Here is a 20,735-nt window from a genome sequence, read left to right on the forward strand (position 1 = left end):
GAATTGAAATACAGAATTGCTTCCACCAAAGGTTGCTTAAAAGCTACAAGATTCTTTAATCCCATTTAAGCTTCTTTGTAAAGAATTCACATACAAACGATTCTTAATCTTAAATTCCTCGTGAAGGAAGGAAGAAAACAAAAGTAAAAACTGTGAATGTTTTTTCTCTCTCACAAAAGTAGAAGCTTTAATTTGGTGATACATATATATTGCTTAATTTTTTTTAAAAGGTCTTTCGGGAAACCATCGATCGTAAATTTTTAGAAAGTTTAAAAAAAAAAAAAAAGTTGACCTTCTTTATTACTTTACAAATTGCTTTTTGATTAATGAGTATTTTTATTCTTATTTAATGCAACCACAAGATTGGAATATGATTATTAGAAGCAGTCGCTATTATTGTAGATATTCCTCTATTAAAATGAAGGAGAAAAAAGAAATAGAATTTCCACAAGAAAATCCTTTTCTAAGCGGAAACAAAACCCTATATTTTGAATTTTGGATTTTGGTTATGAGTTTAAGTATTTTTTTTTCTTAAAAAAAAGACAGAAACATTTAGAGAAAAAAAAAAATTGATCCCAAAGTTTTGAGTCCACTGCCTGTCTAGTTTTGGTTTGCTTGATATATAACTTTCAAAATGTCCACATTTTTAGTTTTTAAGTTTTGAGTTTGTTTTTAATTTATTTCTTAAGTTTCAAAATGTTACAATTCTATCCTTAACATATTAGATTTTTATTTCAATTTGATTCATAAATTTCAAAATTTACACTTTTGATCTTGATTTTTACTAAACACTAACTTTTAGCCTTTAACATTAATATTTATTAATTGATTTAAAATAATTATGAATTTAGATTTTAAATTTAATTTGAAGAAGAATAAAAGGTAGTGAAACTTAATTAATTATTATCTTTTTAATTCTTTTAAATTAATTAATCTACATTAACACTAAAAATGAAAAATGAATATTTAGTGAAAATCGAGGTTAATTGAATAGTATCAATCTTGAAACATAAGAACCAAATTGAAACAATAACACAAATCTCAAGAGTAAAATTGTAATATTTTGAAACTTAGAAACTAAATTGAAATCAAACTCAAAACTCAACCGTTAAAAAATATAACATTTTGAAACTTATAAACTAAATGGAATGTAGACTCAAAAACATATAGACCAAAATGTAATTTTTATATAAGAAAAAGAAAAAGAAACAAAGTAACCAACATAATTTTCAAAAAAAAAAAAAAAAATAGTTATGGACTACTAAAACATTCCGATTTTCTCTTTTGTTCTTTTTTTCCCACCAAACTAATCAAATTATATTCCAAACCAAAAAACAAATAGAATTAATTAGATTTTAGGTTTGGATTTGCTTAATGGAATCTTATGTTCCTTAACTTGTAAGAAGAGAACAAACTAAATAAAGATTCCACAAACAAATATTTTTAGAAGGTAAGGGTAATGCTTCTTCATCTTCTTCATCTTAACCAACTGCCAAAAACACCTAATAACAAAAATGAACTCTGAGAATCCAAATTCCAGAGCTTTTGATCCGGCCGCCACGACCGGTGGAAATCAACCGACAAAGGCGGAGAAAAACCCGGCCAACTCAAAAGCCGCTGGCAGCTCCAATGTGGGGAAGGCTTTGGCAGAGAGAGCAGTTTATGGATCCCAAAAGCGGCGGACAGGAAGAAGAAGAAGAAACCTCATCTATGAGAATGGCATTCGGCTGCTGCCTAGTAGACTCAGCAAAGTTTCTTTAGCTGATCATAATTCCTCACCCTCCGATTAATATTTGTTAATTGTTTGTCATTAGTTAATTAATTGATTAATTTGAGAGTTTGTATAGTATATATATATATGTGTGTGTGATATGTTTGTATAAACATTACTTTATGTTTTTCTATAGCTCTAATTTCCTCTTTTTCAATGTTATTATGTTAATCAAGAACATAATTAATGCATTTTTTCAAGCACAAATATGATATTTAATGGAGAGGAAAAGAGAAAGTTTGGACAACATCGATATATATAAATGTTGATAATCCGACGATCCACAATCTCTAAATAACAAGATGTCCTCAGAAACCAATTACACGAATCTACCTTTGCATTTAAAAAATAAAAACTTGGTGTTTGATCTAGCTCTTCCTAAAATTAAATACTACTTTTGAGTGTTAGGTAGATATGGTTTTTTTATTTACTTGGAAAAAACCAAAGTTTTCATAAATATAAGTTTCTTTTTGTTGCTTGTATTTATTGAATCTATGACATCCATATCACAATAGTCAACGACAACATTGACATCATTAGACGTGTCACGTGAGATAATAACACCATAATAAGATTTTATCTTCATTTATCCTAATTATGTTGGACTTATTAGACTCATTCTTGTACATAGTCATAGTGAGTAAGCTCACTCCATAAATTGAAAATAGAAAGTTTTCATATAAATGTAAGTAAATCGATCATTGTAAAGTGGAGTCTATGGAATACGATAAATGAAATACTAAGAAATCGTAATATTTGATTGATTTCTTCTCATCTTTCATTGTACATGATATGGTTATATGATAGCGACATCTACCTTGAAACAAAAGTGATCGACTTTAATTGATAAGGTGGAAAGAAAAAACATTGAAGAAGAACACACATGGAAACATGAGTTATACCCATTGGCCAAATGAGTGTATATATTGAATTAACAACTGATGATGGTGAAAACCAAACAAATTAATGTGAATAATGCCAAAAGAATCAAAGTTAATTAAAAAAGAGAAAAAAATGGAAAATATATGATAAGAAATTCAAATTTTAAAAATCTTATAGAATCCATGTATAACAAAATATGATATCTACACTAAAGATCCTAAGACTCAACAATCGAAATCTTCGAGTTGAAACAAGCACGAAACAATGGATAGATAATTCAAATCACTCTTCCTTAAAAATGGGTGAAAAAAATACACTAGGGGCAAAATTGATAAATACTAATTGCAACGTTATGCTAACGTCAATTGGACTAAAAATTAGAGGTATTTTATTTTGGCGTATGTTGGATTGGCCCAACTTTGGTTCGTTGGATATGAGATATTTGTAATACATTGTAAAATAAGAGAAAAAAATCTAAAATTATATCACTTGTTTGAAATATTTGTAAATATAGAACTGTTGACTTATCAACATCTAAATTTTTTCTAATTCTCAATTTCACCCTGCCTTGCCTTGTTACACAATTTCTTCTTCCATTTCTTTTTTTTATTATTATTATTTTCTTTCTTTTCTTTGGTTTTTGCTTCTTCTTTTATTTTTTTTTATTTTCTTTCCTTTATCTGGTTTTTGTTTCTTCTCTTTCTTTTTTTTTTTTTAAATTTATTTTCCTTCATTTCCTTCTTCTTTCCTTTTTTTTTAATTTTTTCTTTCTTTTATTCGATTTTTATTTTTTTTCATAAGAATTATGAGAATGAGTTTCGTACCCAAGACTTGAAGCCAATCATCAAATATTATTATTATAAAGAAATATTAAATATAAATAGTAAATGAAAATGGATTTGAAAGAAACTACTTTTTTTAGTCCACAAATTTGCACCATTTTAGAAACATTTCTTAAAGGTTTGAAATAAGAAACGAGAATAGTTATTAAACAAGTTTATTTCTTAAAAAAATGAGAAATGTGAATGATATCAACTAGGCCAATAAATTTTTTCTTTTTATAAGACTTTTAAGAGTATGATGTCTATCAAAAATAAATTTGAAAAGATGGCATAGATGGCACAAAATGAAGGGCCAAAATTGGAATATTTATGTATTTGTGTATCGTAAAATTTGTGTATTGATAATAATAATTAATTAGTGATTTTAGTGACAGAACTTAGATAGATATCAATCATATTCATGTATTAGTCAAATTTAGGTGGATATCGGTGGTAGAAGTCTATTATTGATAATCTTGATAAAATTCTCAATAATAGTCTTTGATAGCTTTGAGTGTCAGCCTTTCAAAATTGATAATCACTAATGAAAGTCTATCAGTAATAGTCATAATCTTTACTATCATTGATAGCTTAATCTCTGATGATTTTTTCAACAATTAATATCCAATTAAAGAACTTAGTGAATTTAATTAATAAAGTTGAATTTTGAACTAAAGTGTAAGTGAAATGCCTAGAAGTTATCACTAATAGCACATTAATCATGATAAAATTTTCTCAATAATAGCCACTCATAGCTTTGAGTGTTAGACTTTCAAAATTGGTAGTCACTAATGAAAGTTTATTAGTAATAGCCACTAATCTTTTCTATCATCGATAGCTTAATCTTAGATGATTTGTTTCAACAATTAATATCCACTTATGGAAGTCTATCATTGATAGCCAATTTAGTGAATTCAATTAATAAAATTGAAATCTTGAACTAAAGTGTAAGTGAAATGCCTAGAAGTTATCACTAATAACATGTTATCAGTGATAGAAGCTATCAACAATGGCGTGTTATTTGATGGTAAAAAGGAATGACAAAAATTATCTATGATAGCATGTTATCAATTAGAAGTCATCACTGATAACTACGATATAAGTGATAGCAGTTATACTGGTGATAAAACTTAGGTGATATCCATATATCGATGATATTAATAATATAAAAGTCAATTTCATTTGATGAAAGTCTATCATTGATAGCTACTGCTAAAAGTTATCGGTGATAGCCACTGATTGAAGCTATCAATGATAGTAATAACTATCAGTGATATTCATATATCGATGATATGACTTAGGTATATATCAATATAATGAGTAATATTAATGATATTTGTGATATGAGTTAGGTAAATATCAGAGATAGTCACTTATAGATCTTTTATTGATAGACTTCTATCACTTATATCTTTAAATGTTAATCTTTGAAAAATAATAGTTTCCTTTCAAAAGTTAATAATTACTTATAAAAGTCTATCATTGATATCCACTGATAACCTTAGGTGTTAATTTTTCAAGTTTGATTACAATTGATTAAAGTGTATCAATGATGGTCATTGAAAACTAATAGCAAATTGAAATGTGATATTTCAAGTGTTACTATTTTAAGGTTGTATTAATATTTCTCAAACTGAAAGTCATCATTGATAGTAGCTAATTAATGATAGCAACTGATAGTAGTTTTTATAGCTGCTATTAGTGAAAACTTTCAATTAGAGAAAGCCAAAAGAAGAAGAAATGTTAGTCTGCATGTGGACTACTATAAAAACTACATTACTTGACACTTGAAACTTTTGAGTACTTTATGTTTTTATTAAAAAAAAAAATCAAGTTACATGTAAATTTGATGAAAAACGTCAAGAATAATGAAAAAAGCGGAGATTGATAGAATTTCTAGATCTTTTTCATTCCGTTTTTACTTGACGCTTTATAAACGTCAAATAATTTGCGGTTTATTTGTTTTAGGGTTTCATTTAAAAAAAAAAAAAAAAAAAAGCAGAGGTTGACAGAAATTTTTGGATTTTTTTCATTCCATTTTTACTTGACGCTTTATAAACGTCAAGTAATTTGTGGTTTATTTATTCTAGGGTTTCATTTAAAGAAAGCAGAGGTTGGCAGAAATTTTTAGATTTTTTCATTCCAGTTTTACTTGACGCTATTTGTGGTTTATCTTTTTTAGGGTTTTTACATTAAAGAAATGAAAAATTAGGGGAGGCGCCCCCAAACCCCTGAAATCACACCAAAAACCTATCTCCGACTGTCTGTCTTCTTCTTTCTTTTCAGAATAAACGCATTATGTTCTTCTTCTTCTTCACTCTCTTTTTGGGGTTACAATAAAACCAATTCTAAAGCGACCCAATTTTGATACGAGCCATTTTTTGTTTTAAGTTTTTTAAGGGTAAGTTGAGTTTTTCTTTGTTTTGGGCAATGGAAATCTATTACAATCTTGAAGTGGATGTCAATAGTGAAGAGATCTTTATGGTGGATAAGGTAAATTTGTTGCTCCTTTTTCATCCTTTTGGTTCTTTTTCTCTGCATTTGTGAAATTTTGCATCATTTCTTATAGTTCTACTTTATCCCATTGATTCTATTCTTTCCAATTCCCTGTTTTTTTTTTTTTTTTTTTTTTTTCCTGGAGCATGTTTTCTGGTCAATTTTGTCATCCTTGTACTTCATTTTGCTTTAATTTTGTGATGATTTCTTCTGTTTATTGTTTCTTTTGGCTAATTCTGTAGAAAACTATAGTTTTATATAAATATGTTGATTGTGCCCAAATATAAAGCAGCTGGGGTAAGTTCTTCCTCTTCTTCTTCATTACTCCATGAAATCTCTGTAATTTATTCATTGTTGATTGCAGGTTTCACCAGTAATTAGAATTTTGACGAGATAATATTTAGGCCATACAATATTCTAAGTGCATTTCCTCATCTAGCACAAATTAAAGGCAATGAAAAATGGAATTGAACTATGAATTTGGATATTTCCTCATCTGGCACGAATTAAAGGCAATGATAAATGGAATTGAACTATGAATTTGGATTATAGTTTTTTCCCCCTTATTTTCTTCTTTAGAGATGATCATCGATTTTTAAGATGACAATTGATGATGTTTTATTTACTGTTATGTACTAATTGGTTTGGAAAAAGAAAGTCCAAAATGGAAGATGCTTACACAAAATTGTGAATCCAAACTTGCATTTGCTTTTTCCTTAAGTTTTTAGGACTTTTTAGGTTGCGATGTTTATTTATAAATTCTTTCAATCTATATGTTGTGGTTTTTGGTATGTTATTTTAGTATATGTAGGTGCTAAAAGCAACAAGTTCAAGATGAGCTACATTATTCTTGTGGAGGCAAGAGCATAGTGAGCGAGATTTGATTATGACTACTTCAACAAAATACCTCAAGGTGTCCTAAAGGTGTTCAACGAAAGGCCTATGTGACAATCAAAGGGACAACAATATCTTGTTCTTGTTGGGGAACTTTGTTGGGTTTTATGTCCTAAAACTCATAGTTAGTAAAATGATAAACATTTTCTATAATGAATAAACTTATTATTGATTTTATAAATTGTATGAAACTCTAAATCCAATAAACTAAGACTCATGACTATTACATGAGTACTTGAACTTTATGTGGAGACATAAGAGTGAATCAGGTTCGAGCAAATAGTCAAAATGATCTATAGTACATGAATAAGATTGGGTACCTTATTCTGGTAACACTATTGGATGCGACCTACTATGTAGTTGTTACAAAGAGTTGTAAAGTGCTACATACGATGTGATCCTAATTTATACATGTTATGACATGAAAAGTGGGGGCATCCTATGCAATTAATTTGCATAAGATCAGACCAAGAAATAAGTCACTCTTACTTTATAACATTGTTTACTGTATAAGACTGACTTCACTTAGATGACCTAGGTAACTCGATCTTAATCTTGAGCTAACTATGAACTCCTATTTATTCGGGACTACCCTAGATTTTCATAGGTGAGGGTTGGCTCAACAGTGCCGGCTCGATAAGACTCTCATTTCAGGGGTAAGACCTAATAGATAGCTAGGGACATAGGGTACAAGACAGAGTTCACACCTATCCGATTTAGGGATATAAGAAAGGTTGTTCTCTCAAGTACTGAATCCAGGTCTTGAACAAGGGGCCCACTCTCTTACTGAGCTAAGAAAGTTTGGTTTAGTGATTGAATCACAAATCAGTTGTTCATTAGAGGATCAGTAAAAACTTGAGGAATAAGATGTAATCTCAGGAGTAAAACAGATATTTGACCCAGTTGTTATTACGAACAACCTATGAATGATCGACTTGCTAATTATGGTTAAATCATGTGGACATAATATATCTACAGTGAGGGGAGTCAACTATGGCCTTTAGTGGCGTGACCTATTAGCTAATGAATGGGAATTATTTTGGTGTAATGAGTTTAGTTAATTAATCTCAGATCATTGGAGTCCATGATTTGATGGTCCGCGAGGTCCATACTAGCTCGTAATGGACTAGCTCTAGAATAGCGTGATAAGTTAATTTGAAACGTTCAAATTAGAATTAAGAGAATTAGTAATTATATGAGATATTAAGCGATCGTGTACCTCTTCTCAACACAAGGCGACGGTGTTAGACGATTGCCTTCAATGCTACATGATCGACCTTAGCAAGACTTTGAGGATGGACCGAGAGCAACTGGTTCGATCGGTTTTCTTAAGGTCCAATCTGATTTAGTCTTAAAGGATTTTTGGCTTGTCCGGTTCAGACTTTGTTGGTCTGATTCAGACTCATCCAGTCCGATTCAAGACGCTTGGGTTTGGTTTGGAGCGGTTCAAAATGGTTTTGAAGCTATTTGTAATAGTTAGGTTTCTGTTTGCTTGTTTATGCCAAAACTAAAATCATATCAGTCTGTGTTTAATTATTTATGCATTTGATGTATGTTATAATTAAATAAATCTTGTATGTGCATACAGTATGCCATTTAGATTTAAAATCCCACCATAGGAAGCATATTACATGCATTGAAAGTATGTTATAATTTGTTATAATATATTATATGCATGTTACGGTTTCTTGTATTTAATATAAGTGTTATATTAAATATTGAATGCCCTTATGTATGTTATGGATGTTTAGCATGTCTAAAGTTTTATAAGTTGTTATAAAATTGGGTTAGACATTTAAAATCCATAAACAACAGTTGCATGCTCACGTAGGAGGACCACCTGTTTTAATAGTTAAAACTTATAAAACTCAGGTTACAAACTCAACTAATATATAATCCTGTCTAAGGCTAGAGGTACTTAAGTTGAAGGTTCACGGAACACCTCCTACCTGGAGATTATGGCCGAATTATTGAGTGTTGGTAACTGGTTTTATAAGCATACGTGACTGATGTGAGTAAATAAAATGGTTTATCACCTAGACATCATAGGTTAAAATCCAATTATAAGAGTTATACTTGGATAAACCACATAGACTTAGGGTTGTTTTATTAGCTGAAAAGAACCTAAGTATAAATCTACCCAATAGAACACTTCAATGGAAATTTAATAACTTCTATATGATAGAGTTATTAGAAAACTTCAGTGAGAGATTAATAATATATACGATACGTTATTTTTAGCTCTCACGTCTCTAAGAGTTCACTATCCAGATTTAAGTGGTACTTCGTGTCACCCTGGAAGTGACCTCTATTCAGAAAGTATTTTTTAGCTTAAATCTAGATTACGGTGAATAAGGGGAAACTTTTCAAAAATAAGTCTATTATTCGATATATAGATGTCTCCCTATAGTTTACACCGTGAGATTCATATGATGCTTCATGTCACCCTGGAAGTGACCTTCATTCGGAAAGTGTTTTGTATAAGTCAATATCAAGGTAAATGGAGGAAGTAGTTCATAGTAAGTGGGTAAAGGATATGTGTCAATATATCTTACGGTCTCTTCCATTAGTTTGAATCATGAGATTCCTATGTTGCGCCTGCTGGTTTGCTTTAGGCGGCCCTTTGCTAGTCGTTTAGTGACGGCTATCCCCACAGAGGGTTGTAACATAGGATTCGAAACAACCCAAGCTTCAGTAAAATGAATAGGGTTTTATAGTTCTGTCTTGGATATTGTCTTCTATTTCAGAGGCAAATTCATACCGTCCTATAATGGCGGGTCATACTTACAAGAATTACTAAATTGTTAGTAAAGATCTTGATCGAAAACGATAACTAAACGACTATAGGAATAAGAGTTATTCCAGAGTTAGTGTTTGGTCAAAATTGTTTGCTTTAGTGAAAGAGTATTTGACTGCCCCTCAGTAGCACATATTCTGACTCACTAAAGTATCATTGCAAATAAATAATGGTTATGTTTGCTAAAACTTGATTTTGGATTTAGTTACAATTTGCTAATTAAAATTTGTTTCAATTTTATCAGCATGTCAAATTCTTCTAGAAAACTCACTTCTGATTTAAATAACAGTAAAATCAGATCAACAAACAAATTATTAGTGGTTGATTGCACCAAAAGAGTTTTAACAGAGGATTGTCCTCTATCTCCCAACTCATTTGAAATTTTGAATTATGTAGATGAGAGTGCAGAATTCAAACAACAAGATAAATATGATTTACTTGTTATCGAAGCATATTTAGTAGAAAATGATAAAATCTGGATAATTGATTCAGGTGCCGCTAATCATGTTTGTACTATCTCACAGGAAACAAGTTCCTGAAAACAGTTGATAGAAGGTAAAACAATCTTTAAAGTGGGGTCGAGGAGATTGTTTCAGCTAAAGCAATGAGAGATATGAAGTATTTATAGGAAATAAGTACATTTATTTGAAAAATGTATATTATATTCCTTCTTCGAAAAGGAATCTAATATCCATCTCTTGTTTGCTAGAACAAAATTATAAAATTTATTTCGAAAATGATGAAGTGTTTGTCAATATAGGAAGTAAACAGATTTACTCAGCAAAATTTGAAAATAACTTGTATATGTTAAAACCGATTGAGGTCAAAGCTGTATTGAACATAGAGATGTTTAAAGCTACTGGGACTCATCATAAGAAAAGGAAGATTTCTCCGAATGCCTATATTTGGCAGTTGAGACCCAGTCATATAAATCTCAACAGGATTGAGAGATTGGTTAAGAGCGGTCATCTAAATAAGTTAGAAGATTGTTCATTACCAGCATATGAGTCTTGTCTTGAGGGTAAAATGACAAAAAGATCTTTTTCTGGAAAAGGTCTTAGAACCAAATAACCCCTAGAGCTGATTCACTTAGATCTTTGTGGGCCTCTAAATGTTAGAGCAATAGAAGGTTATGAATATTTCATCAGTTTTATAGATGATTATTCCATGTATGGGTATGTTTACCTAATGCACCAAAAGTCTGAAACTTTTGAAAACTTCAAAGAGTATAAGGTTGAGGTTGAAAACCAATTAGGTAAAAACATTAAAACGCTTCGATCAGGTCGAGGTGGTGAGTATATGGACATGGAATTTCAAAACTATTTGATAGAACATGGAATTCAGTCTCAACTCATAACTTCTGGCATACCTCAGCAAAATGGTGTGCCTGAAAAGAGAAATAGAACCTTGTTGGATATGGTTCGTTCCATGATGAGTTACGCTTAGTTACCAAATTCTTTTTGGGGACATGTAGTGGGGACTACGGTGTATATTTTGAACATGGTTCCCTCGAAAAGTATTTTTGAAACACCTTACGAGTTTTGGAGATGACGTAAAGGAAATTTATATCATTTCAAGATTTGGGGTTGTCCAGCACATGTGTTGGTGCATAATCCTAAAAAAGTTGGAACACCGTTCAAAAGTACGGCTATATGTAGGCTACCCAAAAGAAACAAAAGGTGGTTTCTTTTAAGATCCTCAGGAAGATAAGGTATTTGTATCGATAAATACAACCTTCCTGGAGGAAGACTATGTAAAGAATCATCAACCTCGTAGTAAGCTAGTAATAGAAGAAATGTCCAGAGAAACGACAAATGTATCAACAAGAATTGTTGATAGAGCAGGTCCTTCAACAAGAGTTTTCGATAGAGCGGGTCCATCAACAAGAGTTGTTGATGAAACCTGGACTCCACATCCTTTCCAAGAGTTGAGAATGTCTCGTCATAGTGGAAGGGTTGTGCAACAGCCTGACCAGTACATGGGTTTAATTGAAGCTCAAGTCATCATACCAGATGATGGTTTAGAGAATCCATTGTCTTTCAACCAAGCAATGAATGATGTGAATAAAGACCAATGGATTAAAGACATGGACCTTGAAATGGAATTTATGTATTTCAATTCTGTCTGGGATCTTGTAGATCAACCTGAAGGGGTAAAACCCATCGGTTGCAAATGGATCTACAAGAGAAAATGAGACCAAGCTGGTAAAGTACAGACCTTTAAAGTTAGACTTGTGGCAAAAGGGTTTACTCAAAGAGATGGGGTAGATTATGAAGAAACTTTCTCTTCAGTTGCCATGATAAAATCTATTAGAATACTCTTGTCCATAGCCACATTTTATGATTATGAAATATGGCAAATGGATGTCAAGACAACTTTTCTGAATAGTTATCTTGAATAGAGTATCTATATGTCTCAACCAGAAGGGTTTATACAGTAGGGTCAAGAGCAAAAGGTTTGCAAACTTAATCGATCCATTTATGGATTAAAACAAGCTTCTAGATCCTGGAATATGAGATTTGACATTGTGATCAAATCTTATGGCTTTGAACAAAATGTTGACGAACCCTGTGTATACAAGAAAATCGTTAACAAAACTGTCGCTTTTCTGATATTGTATGTTGATGATATTCTACTCATTAGAAATGAGGTAGAATATCTAGCTGACGTTAAGAGATGGTTGGCTTCACAATTTGAAATGAAAGATTTAGGAGAAGCATAGAAAGTTCTTAACATATCTGAAAGTAGTTCCAAATATGCACCTACCTGTCACTCTCTATTGTGACAACAGTGGAGCAGTTGAAAATTCAAAGGAACCACGAAGCCATAAAAGAGGAAAGCATATCGAGCGAAAGTACCATCTCATCAGGGAGATTGTACACAGAGGAGACGTAATCGTCACCCAGATTGCTTCCCAAGATAGTTTATTCATTTACAAAGACCCTTTCGGCTAAAGTGTTCGAGGGTCACCTAGTAGGACTAGGACAACGAGTTTTATATCACTAGGGCAAGTGGAAAAATTTATGGGTATTGTAATGCCCTAGTTTATTGTATTTGTACATTTTATTCTCTCCATGTAAACTCAACATTGTATATATTTTTATATATTGATCCACTGGAGTTTTAGTCCAAGTTGGAGTATTGTTGAGTTTTATGTCCTAAAACTCGCAATTTGTAAAATAATAAACATTTTCTATAATCAATAAACTTATTATTGATTTCATAAATTGTATGAAACTCTAAATCCAATAAACTAAGACCCATGACTATTACATGAGTACTTGAGCTTTATGTGGAGACATAAGAGCGAATCAGGTTCGAGTAAATACTCAAAATGATCTATAGTACATGAATAAGGTTGGGTACCTTATTCTGGTAACACAATTGGATGCAGCCTACTCTATAGTTATTACAAAGACTTGTAAAGTGCTACATACGATGTAATCCTAATTCGTACATGTTATGACATAAGGAGTGGGGGCGTCCTATGCAATAAGTTTGCATAAGATCGGACCAAGAAATAAGTCACTCTTAATTTATAACGTTGTTTACTGTATAAGACAAATTATTTCACCTAGATGATCTAGGTAACTCAATCTTAATCCTGAGCTAACTATGAACTCCTGTTTATTCGGAATTACCCTTAGATTTGCATAGGTGAGAGTTGGCTCAACAACGCCGGTTCAATAAAAATCCCAGTTCAGGGGTAAGACCTAATAAATAGTTGGGGACATAGGGTGTAAGACGGAGTTCACACCTACCCGATTTAGCGATAGGAGAAAGGTTCTTCTCTCAAATACTGAATCCAGGTCTTGAACAAGGGGTCCCACCTTCTCACTGGGTTGAGAGAGTTCGGTTTAGTGATTGGATCACAAACCAGTTGTTCATTAGAGAATCAGTAGGAACTTGAGGAATAAGACGTAATCTCGAGGATCAAACAGATATTTGATCCAGCTGTTATTATGAACAACTTGTGAAGGGTCGACTTGCTGATTATGGGTAAATCATGTGGGCATAATATATCTACAGTGAGGGGAGTGCAACTATGGGCTTTAGTGGAGTGACCCATTAGTTAACAAATGTAGATTATTTTGGTCTAATGAGTTTAATCAATTAATCTCGGATCGTTGGAGCCCATGATCTGTAGATCCACGAGGTCCCCCAACTAGCTTGTAATCGACTACCTTTAGAATAGCGTCATAAGTTAATTTGAAACGTTCAAATTAGAAATAAGGGAATTAGTAATTATATGAGATATAATTATGTGTTTAATTTGAGAATTAAATGGAATAGGAGAATTTATATTTAAATATGATTTAAATATATAAAGATGGATGTGTTAAAATTAATTTAATATTTGATATTAATTAAGTTTTATTTAAAAATTTATTTATGAAATTAATTTTATTTTTTAGTTTTTAAAATCAAAATGGATTTCGGAAATATCAAATTTTGATTTTGAGATAAAATTGAAAAATTGAAAAAAATAAAACACAAATGCAAAAACATGGTTTTCCATTATCCATCTTCTACTTGCTCACACAAAAGCCATCACCATTGCCTTGTGTTACTCCAAGCATGAGTTGCAACTTATGCAACTCTCTCCCTTGCATGTTGATCTGCAATATATTGAAGAGTTTGGAGTTAATTTCGGGCAAGCAATCAAGAGATAATTTCAGAGAAAATTCGTGCTGAAGAAAGGGTTCTTCAACAAGATTGCTACTGTGAGTTATTCTCCTTAATCCCTTTATCAAGCTTGTTTTGAGTCCCACAACTCAATTTAGAGCACCAAGCGAATAGTGGGGAAGATCTTGAGGTGGTCTATAACAAGATTTGGAGAAGATTGCAGTTGGAGATTGAGCTTTGAAGAGGTTCTACAAAGATACGTCATGAAACTCACTTGTTTTCTGCAAAAGCATGCTTTATATTTTGCCAAAATTAATGAATTAGAGTGCTTAAATGATTCTTATTGCTTTCGTTGTTGCTGATACATTCCTACAAACTTGTCTAGTGAGGTTAGTAGTACCAAACAACTCCATTTTAAACCCTTTTTTTTTTATTTTGTTTCGATTGGTTATAGTTAAAATTTTAGAATAGATAATTTTTTTATTTGTGGACTAAGTGCATTTAATTCCAGAACTAGAAAAAACTATAGCTAAAAGGGATATCTTTTGTTTTTCGATTTCAAGAAGTTGAGGATAATACTCGATGAGGCTTTGACTTTGGAGTTACAGTATTGTGGTGCTTGGAGGATGGTGCAGTCTCTTTTTCTTATTATTACTTATGCTATGTGTCTCATGATTAAGGATCATAACTCGTTTTCTGTTAGCAAGTGTACTATGTCCAAATGAGTTTTATTCACTTGTTGGGAGAGATAGTTTGTAATGTTTGAATTATTCATGAGGTTGTTAGTGTTGTAATATTGAAAGTATTAATATAGAATTGTAATTTTGGAATTATTCATATAAATGGTAGTTTAATAACGTTGTAGACATAAAATTGTGAATATTGTGTATGTGGCTACATAGGAATGCCCAAAACTCTTTTTTGTGTAAATGTTTTGTTCATACCCATTATAGGTCATATACTTCAAAGAAACGTGTGGTGGGGGATATAATTTTAGTCTTATAATTTTTGGAATATATAGCACTTATGAATTGGTCTTGTAATTTTGGAATTATCATATATTGGGGGGGGGGGGGGGGGGGGGATATATAGTATATACTATTGTAAATTTTGGAATCGTTCATATACATGAAAGGTAATAGAAAACTGGAACTATTAAGTTACGTTGGATTTATTGGGCTAATATGTAAACCTGGAATATGTGCAACTATTTATTTTAGTTGATGAAATTGTCTTATTGGAACACATATAATGTAGGAAATGAGAAATAGAAATTAAATTTGAATGTTTAATTTGAAAAAAAAAAAAAAAAACATAGATTACATTGGAAATTGTCAAAAATTAAATAACTTGTCCATTATTTCGTATCAAGATAAAAATATATTTGACAAATAAAAAATGTCAAGAATAATCACATATGATACGTAATAAAGGTCAAGAATTAATCAGCTTGACTATGAAGAAATATTTGTCTCGATGTTTTTTTAAAATCAAGTTATCACATTATACTTGATAGTCGAATACTCGACGCTTTTATAATCATCAGATATACCCTTTACTTGACATTAAAAAAACGTCACGTAATTCAATTTCTGTAGTAGTAGACTTTTTCGTCATTTACCTATATAGATATCACTAATAGTTGCTATTAGTGATATCTTGTGTTAATTTTATACCATATTCTTAATATGTTTATCATTGTTCTATATTTTTTATTATTTTAGATATGATTGTTATTTGTACAATCATCTTTGATTATTAGGCTTATTGGGTCTAGGCCCTTGAAGTGGTAGTTTCTTTATGTGGTAGAAAACTGATCAAACGAATACTTCCAAGAATTTTTACAAGTTTATATATATATATATATATATATTAAATTTGGAATATTAGAAATAAATAAATTACACTTAGCATTGCATCCAAAATGATTGGATTGTTTAAACTTCACAATTCACACTGTGGAACATCTCTGATGATGTTTCATCTTTAATCAATCAAAATTTTTGCGGTTTTTATGGTCCATTTGAGTATAGTTGAACTATTTGACAAATAATAATAATAACTTACTTTCTTTTTTTTTTTTCTTTTAACAATGTTGTAATTGAATTCTTTTAATAATCTCCAACAACGAGATGCACTTTTTTTTAGGACGGGATATGCTTTCTAGAAAAGAATAGTCAATCAGATACATCATCATCACTCACCCCACCTTCTAAGGATCATTCGATTTTTTTTTTTTTTTTTTTTCTTTTGAGAAATCACAAAATGTCAATTCGAGCCTTAAAAGAACTTCTAGATTGTTTGAGACTCTTTTCATGGCCATTTTATTTTTTTAGGTTAAGTTGCATTTAAGTTTAAATTTTCAAAACTCAATAACTTTATCTTTGAAGTTTGAATTTAGTTAGTATTTTAGTCCTTTTATCACCATTTTTATTAATTACTAGCGAAAAGCTGACGATGTATTTTTTCAAAAGAAATAGAAAAATAATTATTTAATATTTTAAATATAAAATACTTTACTTTCTTCTTTCTTCTACCTTTTTCTTTACCTTTCTCATCTTCTTCTACATCTCATTAATGACCTCCAACAATCAACCACTCATTGTCGACAGTTTTAAAAGTTTGTGTCTATTTGATTCTTAAACTTTTAAAAGTATCTAATTAGTCCCTCGACTTTTAACTTTATGTAAAATAGATCATTGAATTTTAAAAAAATGGCTAATATATTCTTAAACTTTCAATTTTATGTTCATTAAGTTCCTAAGCTTTACTAAATGTTTAATATATCCTTAAAATTTTAATTTTGTGTTCAATAAATCCTTAAAATTTTAGATTTTATATCTATTAAGTTCTTGTCCTATTCAACATATTCTTTTAATTCACCTATATCTACTATACGTGAATTTAGGGTTAAACTGAACATAAAATTCAACTTTATATCGATTTTAAACACAAATTTGAAGTTTAAGGACTTATTTACACAAAATTGAAAATTCGTATACCTATTAGACACTTTTGAAAATTTAGGAATCAACAATAGAAAGTTCATATTCTAAATTTGTTAAGTGAAATTTTCAATTGTCCAAGCTAATGTCCTAATCTTTTGGAGTTTGTTATTCATATAATCACTTTCCTAGTTGTTAGCCATCAGTTCTGGTTTATAGCTAGTTTTTAACTTTCTTCCGTCATATGTACGGGTTTAAATAGACATCTTTGCGGAATAAAAATTAAAATTCATTTTCCACTTCCTTTTATCTCTTCTATTTCTCTTAAAACTCTGATATTTTGCTATTTCAATAACAGTGGTATGAGAGTTAAGTTCATTTAAAAGGCAAACGGCAAATTCAGCTTAGCAACAATGGTCTGAAAATTTTCGACCAGTTTGGTCTATATCCAAACCAGCTTGAATTAATTTTATTAATGAGTAATAAGGAATTTACAAATTACAAATAATCAACAATTCATTAATCTGTAATTTCGATATCCACTGATATCGAGAGATCCGCACACAACGTCGCCTGAGAACAACCCCACGTCAGACATAATCGTCCACCGTCGGAACCACGCCGAGCAACACCCATGGACGGAGGCTTACAGTGCTCACTGACCGACGAGCACCCACGCAAAAAATCGGAGCCGACTACGCGACTCTCTGTTTTCTTCCTCGAAAAAACTGGCGGCCTCTCCCGTTTTTGCTTCAGTCGGCTACGCCGTTTTTCTCCAGGTGGCTGCTTCCCGAATATTTCAACCCCCAGACGGCTTTCGGCACTCCCTCTGTCCAGACGGTTATGGATCTGCCTCCCTTCAACTCCCGCAGATGGCTGCAGCTATTTTCCTAGAAAGAAGGTCACAATTTTAGCCCTAGTTTTGGAGAAGATGGATATAATTACAAAATTGCCACTACCCATAATTTCTGTCATTGGGCTTTTAAATTCACCAAAAACCCAATAAAACTCACTTAAATACTTTGTTATTTTCTACAAATGGTCATTACGATCATTGGGGAATACTAATGGAGAATTTCTTGAGATCAAAAGAATATTGACATGTTGTCTTTGATGGAATACCAGAATTAACAACAGCAATGATAGACGCACAAAAGACTGAAATCGAAGGAATGAAATTGAAAGATTTGAAGGCCAAAAATTACTTATTTCAAGCTATTGATTGTTCAATCTTAGAGACAATTCTTTGCAAAGACACCTCCAAGTAGATTTGGGATTCAACGAAAGAAAGTATTATGAAGGCTTAGTGAAAGCAAAGAGACAACAACTTCAAACACTTTGTACCGAGTTTGAAAACTTTAAGATGAAGTCGGGTAAGTCAATTGCAATTTCTTTCTCAAGAGTTATGGAAATCACCAATAAGATGCGGATGTTTGGGGATAAGTTAGAGGATATCATCATAATTGAAAAGATACTCAGATCCTTGACATCAAAATTCAATTTTGTTGTATGTGCAATTAAGGAATCTAGTAATATTGATGAACTCTAACTTGATGAGTTGCAAAGTTCTTTACCGGTACATGAACAAAAGATTAAGTAACAAGATAACGAGGAGCAAACTTTGAAAGCTTCAATAGGAAATCCATCAATATCTATAGGAGGTAGGTGCGAAGGTAAAGAGAAGAGAAACAACAACCAATGGAACCACCACCACCAACAGAAACGAGATAGTCAATCTCAAGGAACAAGAAGAGGAAGAGGACGAGGAGGCCATAACTCAACAACTCATCAACGAAAGTAAATTTTATAGATGCCACGGGTATGATCATTATCTGCCAAAATGTCAAACTAATTTAAATAAAAAAAATCAGAAAAATCGACCAATTTTGTAGAACAAGAGGAAGAGGTTTCCCTTTTGATGGTGTGTCATGTGAATGAAGAAACACAACCAAATTTGTGGTACTTAGACACTGGTTGCAGCAACCACATGTGTGGAGATAAGGGAGTTTTTTCTGAACTAGACGAAACCTTTTGCAACACTGTCAAGTTAGGTAATAACTCCACGGTATTTGTTTTGGGAAAGGGAAAAATCACTCTCCAACCCAAATAAGACATTATCTACACTATTTCCATTGTTTCTTTTGTTCCAGATTTGAAGACCAAATTATTGGGAGTTGGTCAATTGCAAGAGAAGAGGTATGAGATCTTTATTTTAAAACAAAGTATGTAGAGTCCAACATGAGAAATTAGGCTTGATTGCTTAAGTGAACATGACATCAAATCGGTCGTTTCCGCTTTATCTCCAAACCCTAACTTATTCGCATCTTTCAGCAAAAGTGAAGGATAAGGTATGTTATCGCATTTTCGATATGGGCATCTAAATTTTGATGGGCTCAAAACATTGCAGCAAATAACATGGTGACAGGTTTAACACAAATTATAAGCCACTTTGAGATTTGTGAAGATTGTGTGGTTAGGAACCAACATAGAGATAGTTTTCCAAAAGGAAAATCATGGAGAGCAAAGCAAGTTTTGGAGCTTATTCACTCCAATATTTGTGGTCCCATAAATCCAATATCAAGTGGTGGTAAACGTTACTTTGTAACATTCATTGATGATTATAGCAGAAAACTTGGTTTATTTCTTGCAAGAAAAATCTTAAACCTTCTCAGCTTTTAAAAGCTTTAAAGTAAAGGTTAAAAAGGAAGCAGGCATGCTAATAAAGATTCTTCGTAGGGATCGTGGTGGTGAATACAACTCATAAGAATTTGAATTTTTTTGTGAGGAGTATGGTATTAAAACAAAACTAACAGCAGCATATACGCCACAACAAAATGGCATTTTACAGAGGAAAAGTAGCACAACCTTGAACATGTTGCGGTCTATATTAAAGAGTGGTGGAGTTCAGAAAAATTGTTGGCCTAAAGCCGTCAAGGTGTTGGGATTAGTGTCTTAAATCTCTTTGTTCACGTAGTCTATAAACTTGTATAAACAAATTGTTATTGATAAAATAAAAATTATTTTATTTTGTGCATTAACTCAATCCAATAAACTAAGGTCTAAGGTTATTTTAGGTAACTTAAATAATATATGGTAGACATACAGATGAATTATGTTCAAATAATAACCTGAATGGTATGTAGTATATAACACTACAACAAATATCAACTACGATAGCATTACAAAAACGCTATCGTAGACTTCTCATAGCATTTTCGAAATGTTGTCGTAGCCCATATTATTGAAAGTCCTTGACTTTCCATAGCATTTTTTACTGCTATAAAAAGCGTTATAACAAGTCCATTTTCGATAATGCAAACAAAATGCTATCAAAACTTTTCATAGCATGAGAAAAATGCTATAAAAAGTCTTTTATAGCATTTTTTATAACAGCACACGCTATAAAATACATTCAATAGCATTGCAAAGCCGCTATAAAAGTGTTTCCATAACGTTTTAAAGATGTTGTCATAGCTGATATTATTGAATGCCTTTGACTTTCC

General features: G+C 31.5%; 1 long non-coding RNA gene across 1 annotated transcript; it reads right to left on the bottom strand.

Annotated features, from left to right (window-relative positions):
* Positions 1-17,636: 17,636 nt before the first annotated feature.
* Positions 17,637-19,451, bottom strand: LOC120089045 (uncharacterized). The gene is made up of 2 exons (XR_005485075.2): positions 18,807-19,451; positions 17,637-18,122 (listed from the first exon to the last, which is right to left on the bottom strand). It is a non-coding gene; the product is annotated as an uncharacterized LOC120089045 (long non-coding RNA).
* Positions 19,452-20,735: the final 1,284 nt, after the last annotated feature.

The sequence above is a fragment of the Benincasa hispida genome, chromosome 1, assembly GCF_027475165.1.
Source record: "Benincasa hispida cultivar pf3 chromosome 1, pf3_genome.v1.1, whole genome shotgun sequence".
NCBI lineage: Eukaryota > Viridiplantae > Streptophyta > Magnoliopsida > Cucurbitales > Cucurbitaceae > Benincasa > Benincasa hispida.